The sequence below is a fragment of the Gadus chalcogrammus genome, chromosome 7, assembly GCF_026213295.1.
Source record: "Gadus chalcogrammus isolate NIFS_2021 chromosome 7, NIFS_Gcha_1.0, whole genome shotgun sequence".
In the NCBI taxonomy this organism is placed as follows: domain Eukaryota; kingdom Metazoa; phylum Chordata; class Actinopteri; order Gadiformes; family Gadidae; genus Gadus; species Gadus chalcogrammus.
The window spans coordinates 5,508,814-5,524,099 of NC_079418.1; positions in this window are offsets into that span (position 1 = coordinate 5,508,814).

A 15,286-nucleotide genomic window follows, 5' to 3' on the forward strand; every position below is an offset into this window, starting at 1 on the left:
ATTTGAATAAGTGGTGAATGCCATGCAGCAATCTGCCTATGGGAGCATCTTTGTGGTCATTCGCAAACCAATGAGTCCACTCGATGAATGAGAGATGACTCTTTAGTGTCTTCTCTGTGAGGTATCCCTGCAGTCTCCACATCTGGGATTTGAAGGCTGACCAAGACCAGACCAGGTACCTCCAAATCTCCCCTTCCATACTGTAATAAAGAATCAGAAGACAAGAAAATAAACATTAGGACTGTCTATTAATGAACATTTCTAGAACATGTAGAACTGGGCTCCCGTCTCGTCCTTCCCGCGCTGCTCTCCACATTGGTGTCAGAAGTGGGATGTGGCCTGCGCATGCGTGTGGGGATTTGAGTTTCGCGGTCGAGCCCATGGATAACGCACCCTGCGCTATGGGAGCGCAGCACTCCCCTGTGGACATGACCGGAAGGCCCGGAGGACCGGCAGCTGCCCACCGCCCCAGGACAGCGGTTAGGCTGCCGAAGTTCACCGGGGTAACGCAGTTGGAACCATACCTGGCCCAGTTCCGGCTTGCAGCGTGGCACAATGACTGGGGTGCCGAGGAGGCGGTTGTCCACCTTTCCCTGGCGTTGGAGGGGACGGCAGCACGGGTGCTGCTCGACCTGGACCAAGTGGACCAGCGAGACCTTCAGGCCCTGATCCAAGCATTGGAGAGGCGGTTGGGTGAACGGGTTTCCAGCAACGAGAGCAAGCAGTTGCTGGCTTCTCACCACCGCAGGGAGGAGGAGAGCCTGGGCGTCTACGCTGCTGACGTCCAGCTCTTGACCCGACGCAGCTACCCGGAATTCTCCGCGGCTACACGGGAGGCCCTGGCGCTCCACGCTTTCCTGCGGGGACTGCAGCCGGAGAGTTTGGGGCAGCATGTCCGCCTCACCGCGCCCCAGACCCTCGATGCGGCTCTGGACCAGGCGGAACGGGCTGAGGTGGAGCTCTGCCGCCGTCCTGATGGTGCATCCGTGGACGCGGCTGGGGCAGCGGCCGCCCCCGGCACAAAGAACGTGGAGGTCAAGTCCAGGCAGCGGAAGGGCCGGGTCCGGACGGCCACCCTTCCCGCCACCGAGACGGCTGAGGCTTCCCGTGCACTGTGGCGGCACGACAGGGCTGACCTTGAGCCGCAGCAGTGTCGGCAGCTTAGGCTGGTCGAGGACTGCGGTTGGACGCGGCAGCGTGCCACCCACCCTCGTCCCAGCCGCCGGCGTGGCCGGCGGAAGGCCAGACGTCGGAGGGTGGCGGAGGATGGGCTGACCGAACGGCGCTCCAGAGCCCCCCTACAGCAGAACCTGGTGGGGGCCCCGAAAGAGGTGGTCCCCGACCACACCCCCAGGTCCTCTGCGGACAGTTGGAGACGGGCGTCCCAACCCGAGAGGAAGGCTGCACCGCAATGGGGCCGCTACTGGCCGGGGCCAAGGCGGCGGCGCCGCCCCCCTGAACAATCGGGACTGTGCATTGGGTGTTGGGGTCGTCGGGACGTCTGACCCCTAAGGTGGGGGCTGTGTGGCGACCCCTACCCCCGGGGAGTCTGGGTAATAGGGTAATCATAATGTTTGGGGAAAAGGGGTTTTATTGTCTTTAGATAACTTGTTCTATTATTAGGTTAAGTGGGGTTAACGGGTTTGAGTTCTTTATTGTTTGTGTGTTAATTGTGATGTGTAGTGTGATCGGGACCATTAGTGAGAGTGTTGTGTGTGTTGGTCAGGTGTGCCGTGTTTTCTGTTGTGTGTTTGAATAAAGGCAGCTCTCGGGGTCGTGCGGTGTATTGAGGCACGAGAGTTGCGCCGCCATTTAAACCTGGGCTCCCGTCTCGTCCTTCCCGCGCTGCTCGCCACAATATTGCATTATTGTTAAACGGGATGCAATTAATAATTTCAAATATAGTTTAGTCGATTTTTGTCGAATATTAAACTATTAACTGCATTATGATTAACTATATTGCAATATATTTGTGTGATAAATTTCCTGAAACAATTCCATGGTAACGTCTCTGCCACCAGTCGGTGAGTGTAATTTGTTGACGGCCCCTAAAACAGGTAGCAGTCAGAACGTAAATGACGTTGTTGCACAGACATTGATGGCGCCAACATGTGTTTGTGATTTTTCGCGATACGGTGTCCTAAACCGTCCTCAACATACTAAGCCCGTAATGTATTGCACTTATGTTGATGAATCCGATTGGGTGGTAAACCGAATATCCGGCGAATATCAAACCGGAGGCTAACTTGCACCTGTTGAGGTGGCATGCTCCGGTAGAGCTGCTCTTTAACATCGCGCTAACCGGGGCTAACAGAACCTGTCTCTTCCCGTCCTATTAACTGTACTTATGGGAGAGAGCCCGATTAAATCCGGATATTTTAATAAATTGGGTGTTATAGGTTTTAAACAACATGTCCGAGTTATTTGAATGACAGAAGCTCCGCTAGCTCGATGCTAAAGGGCTAACCGGAGCTAACAGCCTGTCCCCTCCCGTCCTATTAACTGTATTTATGGCTATTCCTTTTTCTCTTTTCAATATGACCAAACACAATGGCCAGAGGACCAGCATCCTTTCTTTATTGATAAACAAAATAATCTTTGAGTTCTACATGTTCTAGAAATGTTCATTAATTGACAGTCCTAATGTTTATTTTCTTGTCTTCTGATTCTTTATTACAGTATGGAAGGGGAGATTTGGAGGTACCTGGTCAGGTCTTGGTCAGCCTTCAAATCCCAGATGTGGAGACTGCAGGGACACCTCACAGAGAAGACACTAAAGAGTCATCTCTCATTCATTGAGTGGACTCATTGGTTTGCGAATGACCACAAAGATGAAGACCATAGGCAGATTGCTGCATGGCATTCACCACTTATTCAAATTGTAGAGGTTGAAGCAGTCTTCCTTGTGGTCACTTGCCATAACACTGTCATGTGTTTTATGAAAACACCATCAGTAACATTTAAATTGAGTTGATGTGGACGGCTCTTTTTTTGTCAGATTTCTTCAGTGTTCAGTGCCTGTTTGTGAGATATGCATTGTTTGAAAGATAAGCCTTTGATTTTGTTTAATTTTAATATGCCAGTGGTTTGGGGATTTATAACAACAATTAAAGTACTTAACTACTGGTGAACGATGTTGCAGAACATATATGGTTTGTGTTGATTGCATGGAAAAGGGAATAACCAGTTACAAATTATATGGTAAGAGCCTGGTAATACCATGGAAACAAACAAGGCTTCCTTTTACAGTACAGTTTCAGCTTAGTTACTGGGTAAATTGTCGTGTTTTACATGGTAACGTCGCAGAACGTACATGGTAAAAGTTTTTGTTGACTGCATGGAAAAGGGAATGTATTGCAAATTATATGGTAAGAACCTGGTAATACCATGGAAACAAACGAGGCTTCCTTTTACAGTACAGTTTCAGCTTAATTACTGGGTAAATTGTCGTGTTTTACTTGGTAACGTCACAGAATGTACATGGTACAAGTTTGTGTTGACTGCATGGACAATGGAATGTATCTTTTATAAATTATATGGTAAGAACCTGGTAATACCATGGAAACAAACGAGGCTTCCTTTTACAGTACAGTTTCAGCTTACTTACTGGGTAAATTGTCGTGTTTTACTTGGTAACGTCGCAGAACGTACATGGTACAAGTTTGTGTTGACTGCATGGACAATGGAATGTATCTATTATAAATTATATGGTAAGAACTTGGTAATACCATGGAAACAAACAAGGCTTCCTTTTACAGTACAGTTTCAGCTTTTTTACTGGGTAAATTGTCGTGTTTTACTTGGTAACGTCGCAGAACGTACATGGTACATGTTTGTGTTGACTGCATGGATAATGGAATGTATCTATTATAAATTATATGGTAAGAACATGGTAATACCATGGAAACAAACGGCTTCTTACCCAGTATGTAAGAAGATGTACCATGACACTAGAGGAAAACAGATTCCTGCAGAGGTTGTTACCAGGTAAGTAATTCCATAGTGGTAAATCGAATAAACCCTTTCTAAATGGGTGTAGCTATGAATAATAACTAAGAAAAAGTATTTTATTGGAAAGTACTATGCTAATTTCTAGATAGTATATCATTAAATTTGGGCTGTTACCAACATAAACCTTGGATAATAGGTGTTTCTAAGAATTGGTTGCCTAATTTCCTAGGAAGTACACAATATCTGAGTTATTACCAACCTAAAACAGTTACAACTACACGCTAGTTGAGTTGATGGGTAATAGTGGAGGTTTCACTTGGTACATCAGCTGTAATTCCTCTGTATTTACCTTATTACCAGTGGTAATTACACAGTAATACACTATCATTTACCGGGTAACTACCTCTGTATTTACCTTCTTATTACCAGTGGTAATTACCCAGTAATACACTATGATTTACCATGCATGTACCGGGTAAATACCTAGTAATTAGGGGACTGTAAAAGGAAGGGTTACCCGTTAAGCATACCCTGGCATACACCGGCCATCTCTAACCTCTGTGTGGGGGGGGACGTGCAACGTTTGGCCTGCAGGGGGAGGTAGGGGACGGTTGGGAACACACCGGATTGGCTGGGGGGGTTGGACCTGGTTGCGAGCAGGTGCCCACGATCAGGTCCAATCAGGGAATGTGTATTTATGTGCCTGCTTTGTGTTGCAGTAGGAGAGATGTTACCTGAGAGAAATGTTACCCGTGAGAGAGAGATCGACAGACATCTCTGGAACCAGGAAGCCCATGGATCGAGCGTTATGATTTAGTTTGGAGCATGTCTTTTGTTTGCTTTACAAAATAAACGAGTTCCCAACAAAGGGACGAAGGAAACTGGTCTCCCCGCGCTCCTTAACCTGCTACAGTGGCGCCCAACGTGGGGCGAGCGCATTAAAAATGGACCAGTCCCCATTGGGAAACGTGCTCGGGCACTTGGCCCAGATGGCGGAGAGACAAAGCCAGCTACACCACGCACATAACGAGATGCTTACGGAACTGGCCCAATCCTTGGCCGCCGATCGGGCCATGCTCCGGGAGCTCCTCACATCCAGCGGACGCGGCGAGGGACCCCGGGGGGCTACTCCCAACATTCACATCCCGAAAATGGGGGAGACGGATGACGCAGAGGCCTTTCTGGGGACCTTCCAGGGGGTGGCCGAGGTCTTGGGGTGGCCTCGCCAGGAGTGGGCGCACTGTCTCCTACCGCTCCTGACGGGCGAGGCGCAGCTAGCCGCCCACAGTCTGCCGGTCGGGGCTCAGCGGGACTATGACGCCATCACCGGAGCCATCCGGGATCGGCTGGGCCTTTACCCGGAGGAACATCGGCGGTGGTTCCGGGCGCTGGCCTTCGGCGAGGGGGACCGGCCCTTCGCCTTCGCCCAACAGCTAAGGGACCAGGCCAGGAGATGGCTGGTTCCAGACCGGAATACAGCGGAGGAGGTGGTAGAGCAGGTCGCCATGGAGAGATTTGTGGAGAGGCTGCCGGCGAGGACATCCGCCTGGGTCCGATATCACCGGCCCGAGAGTCTCTCCGTTGCGGTCGTCCTAGCAGAGAGCCACCTGCCTCCACCAACGGCGAGCCAGCAACCGCCGGTAGCAGGCCCACGGGCCGGTGCGGCGGCCCCGCGGCGGGACAGACCAACACCGGCACCAAGGGCGAGAGGGGGGGGTCCCGGTCCAGAGCGGGCACATGAGTTGCTTCCCCCCCCCACTCCACAGACGGGCGCTCAGACGGCAGGGGAGGGGTGCTGGCGGTGCGGGCGGCCTGGCCACCTCCGGCGGGAATGCCCTATGATGGAGGTGGGTCAGGTCGTCCGCTTTATCAGGTGAGTCGTGACACCCAGAGTGAGGAGGTTGTCACCCAGTTGCTGGTACCCAGGAGCTGCCGGGAAATGGTTTTCCAGGCGGCGCATTATAACCCAATGGCGGGCCATTTAGGGTACGACAAAACACTTAACCGGATAATGGCCCGGTTCTATTGGCCGGGGATTCGGGCAGAGGTGCGCAGGTGGTGCGCATCCTGCCCCGAGTGCCAACTGGTGAATCCCCCGGCCGTCCCTAGGGCTCCCTTACGGCCCCTTCCCCTGGTGGAAGCCCCTTTCGATCGCGTCGGCATGGACATTATCGGGCCATTAGAACGTTCTGCACACGGGTATCGATTTGTGTTAGTCCTGATCGACTACGCAACCCGGTACCCGGAAGCAATTCCGTTGCGTAACATCTCCGCGAAGAGTGTTGCGCAGGCGTTGTTTCAGGTCATATCGCGGGTGGGAATCCCGAAGGAGATTCTCACTGACCAGGGCACCAATTTCATGTCACGCACGATTAGGGAACTTATTGAGGGTTATTGAGGGTCAAAGCCATCCGCACAAGCGTCTATCACCCAGCCACGGACAGCTTTTGTGAGAGGTTTAACCGGACGTTAAAGTCCATGATCCGTAAATTCGTACACGAGGATGCTCGGAATTGGCATCAATGGCTAGACCCTCTGTTGTTTGCAGTGCGGGAAGTGCCCCAGGCTTCCACAGGGTTTTCCCCATTTGAGTTGCTTTATGGGCGCAAGCCAAGGGGCGTCCTGGACCTCATTAAAGAAAACTGGGAGGAGGGGTCCAGTGACAGCAAAAACGAAATCCAGTACGTCATGGACTTGCGTGCAAAGCTTCACTCACTAGGGGTATTGTCACGTGAGCATTTGCACCGAGCCCAGGAGAGTCAGAGACGCCTGTACGACAGGGACTAGATTACGCAATCTCACCCCGGGGGATAAGGTCCTCGTACTATTGCCCACCTCTAGCACCAAATTACTCGCAAAGTGGCAAGGGCCCTTTGTGGTCACACGGCGGGTTGGGGACGTGGATTACGAGGTAGCGCGGTCGGACAGGGGCGAAAACAAGCAGGTCTACCACATCAACCTGGAGGTGGAACGATGCGGTCCCTGTCGCGTTTGCGTCTACGTTACCGGAGAGGGAAGAGCTCGGACCGGACATCCCTAGCTCAGGCCCCACCCCCCCTGTTGGTCAGGGCGAGGGTCTCTCAGGGGGTCAGGCGCGGGACGTTGCCGGTCTGCAACTCCGGTTCGCCGACGTCTTTTCGCCCCTGCCCGGTCGCACCCCGCTAATTACTCACAACATCGAGACGCAGCCCGGGCTACCCGTCCACAAACAAGATGTGGTGCGGCGTGAATTGGCAACCATGTTGGAGTTGGCCATGGTCGAGGAGTCTCACAGTGACTGGTGCAGTCCCGTCGTGCTTGTGGGGAAGCCGGACGGGTCTGTCCGGTTCTGTGTAGACTACCGTAGAGTGAATGCGGTGTCGAAGTTTGACGCCTACCCAATGCCTCGGATCGACGAACTCGTGGACCGGCTTGGCATGGCCACCTATTACACGACCCTGGACTGCACGAAGGGCTACTGGCAGATTCCGCTGTCTCCAGCAGCCCGGGAAGAAACGGCGTTCTCCACTCCGCTCGGTCTGTACCAGTTTAAGGTGCTTCCGTTCGGGTTGTTCGGGGCCCCGGCCACGTTTCAGCGGCTGATGGACCGGGTGTTACGGCCACACGCCGCGTATGCTGCTGCCTACATTGATGACATCGTCATCTATAGTGGAACGTGGGAGCAGCATATGCGGCAGGTGGCGGCCGTTCTTCAGTCGCTGAGACAGGCGGGGCTCACGGCCAACCCGAAGAAGTGCGTGATCGGGCGGAGGGAGATCCAGTATCTGGGGTACCACCTGGGGGGGGGGAAGGTCCGGCCACAGGTAGCGAAGACCGCAGCGGTCGCCACCTCCCCTCGGCCCAGGACCAAGAAAGAGGTCAGGCGGTTCTTGGGGCTGGCAGGGTACTACCGGCAGTTTGTACCACACTTCTCCGACCTGGCCACCCCCTTGACCGACCTCACCCGTAAGAGGGCCCCAGATACAGTCCAGTGGCCGGAGCCATGTCAGGTGTCGTTTGATGCTATTAAAACAGCCCTCTGTGGAAAGTCGGTCCTGTGTGCTCCTGACTTTGATCTCCCTTTTTCCCTGCAGACGGACGCGTCGAATAGGGGGTTGGGCGCGGTCCTGACCCAGCAGGTGGAAGGGGTCGACCGCCTGGTGCTGTACCTGAGCAGAAAACTATCGGACCGGGAGGGTCGGTACAGCACAGTTGAAAAGGAGTGTCTCGCCATCCGATGGGCGGTCGCCGCCCTTCGCTACTACCTGCTGGGGCGGGCGTTCACCCTCTACTCCGACCACGCCCCCCTCCAGTGGCTCCACCGCATGAAGGATGTCAACGCAAGGATCACCCGGTGGTATCTCGCGTTGCAGCCCTTCAACTTTCGGGTTGTGCACGGGCCCGGGGCGCAGATGTTCCCAACAAAGGGACGAACGAAACTGGTCTCCCCGCGCTCCTTAACCTGCTACACTGTGATAGCACTTAAGTATTTAAGCATCGTTTAGCATACCCTAGCATACACCGGCCATCGCTAATGTCGGTTAGCACTTTAGTATTTTGAGCATCGTTTAGCATACCCTAGCATGCATTGGCCGTCGCAAACCTCTGTTGTCTCTCAAGTAATTCAGAGGCCACTATTGCTCGGCATGTTGTGCGTACCGACTCTGGATATGGCTGTAGAATTGCGTTATAGGTTTCTTAGCTTGTAAGGTGAAACGCGTTTAGCTTTAGCGGCTAATTTGATTACGTTTGCGATGCGTTTGCTGCGGAGGATTTCGGTGGCGTCTTGGGTGACTGTGCACGAAGAGGGAGGGTAGTGGCTAGGGGGGAGACTTTAAATAGCTCAGCTCCTATCTCCCCTCCTGTCCTCTCCCCTCCCCTCCTCTCCTCTCTCTCCTTGGGAAGACGAGAGAGTGTGAGGTTAGCGGTACGACAGAGGAAGGTGCAGGTGATATGATACAAGCAGGTGTGTGCGTACATACACACATTAACGCACACCCACACGCACGCACGCACACACACACACACTAACAAACCTCACATATACTGTGCACGAACACTCCCATAAACACACACAAACGCACGCCTTTTTGTGCGAACACACACTGCGCACACACACTAACAGACACACACACCCAAACACCCGCAGACACAGACTGACACTTATAGACACAAACAGTCGCACACACACTCTAACAGAAACACCTATACTGTACACACTCAACACATGCACACACTCATACACACACAGACATTGTGGAATACAAGTATACGCACACATACATATCCAATGTGCATGCATACAAACAATAACACAGAAATACTCGCACCCACACACTTATACTGTACACAACGTTAACCACACTAAATACACAATCACAAACTCCTCCCACGTGCATACATAGAAACACAAAAAAACACACGTACATACACTTTTACGTTCACGGACACTTGCACACAAAGACACACTGACAAACATATACTGTACACACACACACACACAAACACACACACGCACACAAACTCTCCCAGGCTCATACATACAAATGCACAATAACACACTTGGACACACACAAACGTATACTGTACACAAACATCAACCACATGCAAATACAAGCACACACACACATACACACACACAGACATTGTCACACAGTCACCCACACACTCATCCCACGTGCATACATACAAACGCACAGTACCACATGCACACACACAGACATTGTCACACATGCACGTACAGGCACACACATACTTTCCTCTCAGATGCATACACACACTTACACATGCACGAACGCTCGCACACAGACACATTGACACATATACACTGTACACACACACACACACATCGACACGTACACACACTTTCCTCCCACGAGTGCAAAATAACGCACTTATACATACACACACACCCACACCTGGTGACTAGCAGTCATCTAATCGCTCTCCCGACGCAACTCAGAGAGAAACGACAGAAAAAAAACCTGCTGACTAAAGAAGACGTCAGCGAAATCACTCCTCTCCTCCACTCTCCTCTTCTCTCAACTACTCTCCTCTCCTCCTCTCCTCTCCTCTCCCCTCTCCTCCCCTATCTCCTCCTCCCCTCTCCTCCCTTTCTCTCTGCCCCTCCCCTCTCCTCTTCTCTCCTCCTCTCCTCTCCTCTCCTCTCCTCTCCTCTCCTCTCCTCTCCTCTCCTCTCCCCTCCCCTCCCCTCTCCTCTCCTCTCCTCTCCTCCCCTCTCATGTCCTCTCTCCTCCCCTCTCCTCTCCTCTCCTCCCCCTCTCCTCTCTCTCATCAGCGAAAACACGTCATATTTAGATGAATCCCTTGGTTAATACTGATATATCCTTGAACCAGCAGGCCGAGGGGGGGGAGTCGGCCCCCCCGTTAGAGACCTCCTGGTCAGGGAGGGGACAGACATCAGTAGAGTCGGAGGAGGAACGAAGTGAGTGTCATTAGGGGAATTTCGATTTTCCGATGCTCCATTAGGACCGTCTTGGCAGAGAGGGATGGAGAGGTTTAAGGGAGCCAGGGTTTGGGGGAGAATCAGCGTTTTATCAAGATTATTCTGCAATAAAGATGGAGATTTAAAGAAAAATATACGTTTTTACTGTACTGCATGTGAGTGTAGTGCAGAGTGGTTGTAGTTTGTTATCATTTGGGCGTCTTTTATAATATTTTATTTGTAACTAATCCTCTCTATCTTTCTCTTGTCTCCTATTCTTTGCACTCCTCTCCTCTCCTCTCCTCTCCTCTCCTCTCCTCTCCTCTCCTCTCCTCTCCTCTCCTCTCCTCTCCACCCCTCCCCTGTCCTTCCAATCTCTCCACTCCCCTCCTCCTCCCCTCTCTCCCCTCCACCTCTCCTCCCCTCTCCTCTCCAACTTTTGAGCTTGTGCTTCCATTAATTACAACCTAATGACAATAAACTACAAATCGAAATTCTGCAAATAAAAACATCATTCCACGATGGACCAATCAGCGAATGCCTAGCTATGCTACGACCGCTACATTTGACAGAACATTTCTGGCAGGATATTTCCATTCAAAAAACCTTTGGAGCCTGTGCCTCCACTAACGAAGGCACTCCGATCCCTATTTGCGGTCAAGTATCCCTCCCTCTCCTCTTTTTTCTCTCCCTCATCACCCCCCTCCCCCCCGCTCTCTTTCCCCCCCCCCAGTGAGCCGCACAGCGAGAGCGCCGGTAATTCCCTCTCATCCATTAGTCGACTCGGAGCTCGGAGCTGACGTCCGACTGACAGTGGGGGGGGGCTTAATCTGCTGGATGTGAGACATTAACTTGCCCGCTACACCATGCCTCCCGCACTTCCCCTTCCACTGCCCTCCCCCGTCCCTCACCCCCACCCCTGTCTCCCCCATCAGTCTCCTCTCCCCTTCTCTCCCCCCCTGGCTAACGCGTGTTCAAGTTTTAAATGTACCGGTTCCAATGGAGCCGAAGTCCTGCCCCTTCCGATCTTTCGGAACCTTACTTCGGAAAATGGATATGTTCTTGTAAGAGTGTACGATATGTGGTGCGTGTGCGCATTTATATGTGCACGTGCATGTGTGTTTCTCTGCACGTGCGTGTGCGTGCGTGCATGTGTGCTGATGCAATTGTGTCAGGTACTGCCAGCTGCTCCAAAGCTCAGATCGATTGGCCCGGACGTCGTTCCGAGCCAACACAGAGAGAACACGACAAACACATGAGAAACACGCAGGAGACTGTGTGTTTCCTCACCCTTCCTTCCTCCTCTCCTCCTCTCCCCTCTCCTCTCCTCACCCTTCCTCCCTCCTCTCTCTCCCCCCTCTTCACGCCTCAGAAGAAGAAGTGCTTCAGTAATGAGTTTCCCAGGAACTAGAAAAACACAAATCTCCCCGTATACAAAAACCCTTGAACCCGGGCTCCAGTGTCCACGCGGGCGTCGATGTTTATGGTAAATCTAGTAATAACATTGTGTCTTAAGCCCAGACTGAAGGGGTTATCCAGAGATTGTCACGTACACACAAACAACCCGAAACATCCGTCGAGGATTAATAGCAAATAGGAAATGTTTTGAGGTGTTTTTTTATAGATACATGAGGAATGTAAGGAGAAAATATCAAAAGACAAATCAACCACTCCTCTCCTTCCTCTTGTCTCCTCAACTCCTCTCCTCTCTTCTTTCCTCTCCTCTCAACCTCTCCTCTTTTTCCTCCCCTCTCCCATCTTCCTCCTCCCCTCTCTTCCTCCCCTCCACCTCTCCGCAGAAACAACCCTGAAGATCTAAAGACTCTATCGAGGATTAATAAGCAATATGAAATGTTTTGAGGTGCTTTTATGAAATATAAGGAGAAAAATGCAAGTGCTGTTCTTTAGGGGGCAGTCGGCCTTGCGCTTTGAAGTCAGGGAATCTTATCAGTCGCCCAAAGTCTCTGTGCCGGAGAAACAGAATCTCTCTCAGGCGCTGAGGGCTGCATCAATATAGATGAATGCACACGCACACACACACGTAGGAAGCGCAACTACCACGTTGGTGTGTGTGTGTTTCTTCCCATCTTTGTGAATGTGTGTGTGTCTCCATGTGCATGTGTGTATGCGTCTCTCTGTGTGCATGTGTGTGTGTATGTGATGTGTGTCTGTTGTTATGTCTTTCTTCCTGTGTATGTATGTATGGATGTGTGTGTTTGTCTCTCTGTGTGCATGTGCATGTACATGTGTGTAGGTGTCTCCATGTGCATGTGTGTGTGTGTACACGTGCACATATACGCATGTGTGTGTCCACAACAAGCCGAGGGGCCCTACACCGAGGGGGGCCCTTTCTAACCGGGGAGATCTTCATGTGATGTTAATAGCCCGTAAAGGGGGGTCTCTGAGGGGGGGGGGTGGGGGGGGCTGCTGAAAACGTCTTCAGGCTAAATTAGATCTGAAAACAGATCCTAACCCGAGGCCCCGGAGGACCGCGACCCAACGCAGTTAGAGAAGAAGAAGAAGAAGAAGAAGAAGAAGAAGAAGAAGAAGAAGAAGAAGAAGAAGAACGTGATCGGTTCATCTACGAATACGAACGGAAGGAATATAGTCAACGCAGTAAAAGAAGAAGAAGGAAACTAGAATGTGTTCGGTTAATCAGAAGGAAGGAAATGGAAGGAATATAGTCACAGAGAACAGAATACTGATACAAAAGAAGAAGAATTAAGAAAAGTTGAAGATACAGAATATAGTTAGAGAAAATATTACAAAAGCCAATGGAAAAAACACATACAGATAAAATATACAAATACGAATGGAAAGAATACATCTACAGTAAACACACTACAAATACAAACATGAAATATAGTTAGAAAAAATAATATAGATACAAAAGGAAAGAACACCTTTAGAAAAGAGAGTAACATCCTTACTATATCGACGATATATATATTGTTGTTTCTCTTTCTTCTAACAAATGGACTTATTGGATAAAAGCGTCTGCTATACACCCTGAAAGTAATAAAAGATACACCCTAAAAAAATAAATGTTGTCCGGTCTGAGCAGCCTTCACCTGGTCTGAGTCTGATTGGATTCTGGGGCCGGGGAGGCTGCACACCTGTTGCTCGTTGACCAATCAGAGGGCAACAGATTAAACCGCGTTCAATGAACCGCTCTTCCAACACCTCCTCCCTGCGTTCTTTACTGGAGGAGCCAACACTTACGAATGCAAACACATTCAAACAAACACATACGCACGCACCCCACACACGCACACTCATGCGCACATCCGAACACACACACACACACACACACACACATGCACATTCAAATACAAACACACACACACAAGCACAACATGTTGTGGTCTCCACATAAAAGAGAGATGTGGAAGAGGAGGAGGAGGAGAATGAGAGGGGGAGGAGGAGAATGAGAGGGGGAGGAGGAGAGGGAGGAGGTGGAAGAGAGGGAGTTAGAGGAGTTGGAGGAAGAGGATGAAGATGAGGAGGAGGAGGATGAGAGGCAATGTAGGAGGTGGAGTAGAAGGAGGAGGTGGATTTTATTTCCATTTGCTTTTGTTGGCGTGTTGATGTGTTCCGTCTCGAGGGGAGGGGATAGGTGATGGGGGATGAGGGGGGAGGAGATGGAGGAGTCAGGTTGTTGTTTGTGTCGTGTTTGCGTTCCGTTGTTTGCTGCGATATCGAGCGACCGCCGCATCGGAATAGAAACCTGAGAAGTGTTTCTATTCCGCACACACACACACACACACACACACACACACACACACACACACACACACACACACACACACACACACACACACACACACACACACACATACATTCAAAGACGCAGACACACACATTCAAAACACACGCTCTAAGACGCAGACACACACACAAACACCCGCACGTACACACATTCAAACACACAAACACACACATTCAAAACACACACATTCAAACACGCAGACACACACACACGCACGCACATATACACATATGCACACATATTCAAAGACATGCACACGCAAAACACACACACAAATATTGAAACACACACAAACAAACACAGACACACACACATACACACAATCAGATACACACTCACACAGAAAATCAGATAGACACTCACATTCGCACAAACACACAAAGATACAATCATAGCCAGACTAAAATACACTCACAACCAAGCAATCAAATACCGAACACACACACAGACACAAACACATACATACGCAAACAAAATACTAAGATGCACACTAACAGACATACACACGTACACACACACAATCAGATCTAAATGCATCCACGTATAGAAATGCACATTAAATCACACACGCTCATACACACATTTACACACTTGCACTCACACACACACACACACACACACACACACACACACACACACACACACACACACACACACACACACACACACACACACACACACACACACACACACACACACACACACACACACACACACACACACATACAAACACACACACATGCCGGTTTGTTTATTCATAGCCAGCCGTAATGGAAACGTACAAATGAGCCTACCTCTTGGTCCTTTGGGGCCTGAGCTTCGAAAAAACACACAAAATAAAAATTACAATCTGCGAAAAAATAAACCTGGTATTTCTGGACATAGAATCAGTGTGTGTGTTTCTGAGACGCTGCCATCGCGATGTCGACTTGTTATGTTAATAATACAGATTTCATTTTCACTATTTGTCCTCGGCCTTCGAAAGGAATACATCTTTTTGTGACCCAATCCTTCTGCAGACAAAGGTTGGTCTAGTACTAAGAATGTTTGGACAGCCAGGGAATGCAGCATTCCATTTTAATTGGGCAGTGCATATTGAAGTGGTTTCAATTCCAGTCTCTGGGATAGACTCAACTGTCCAG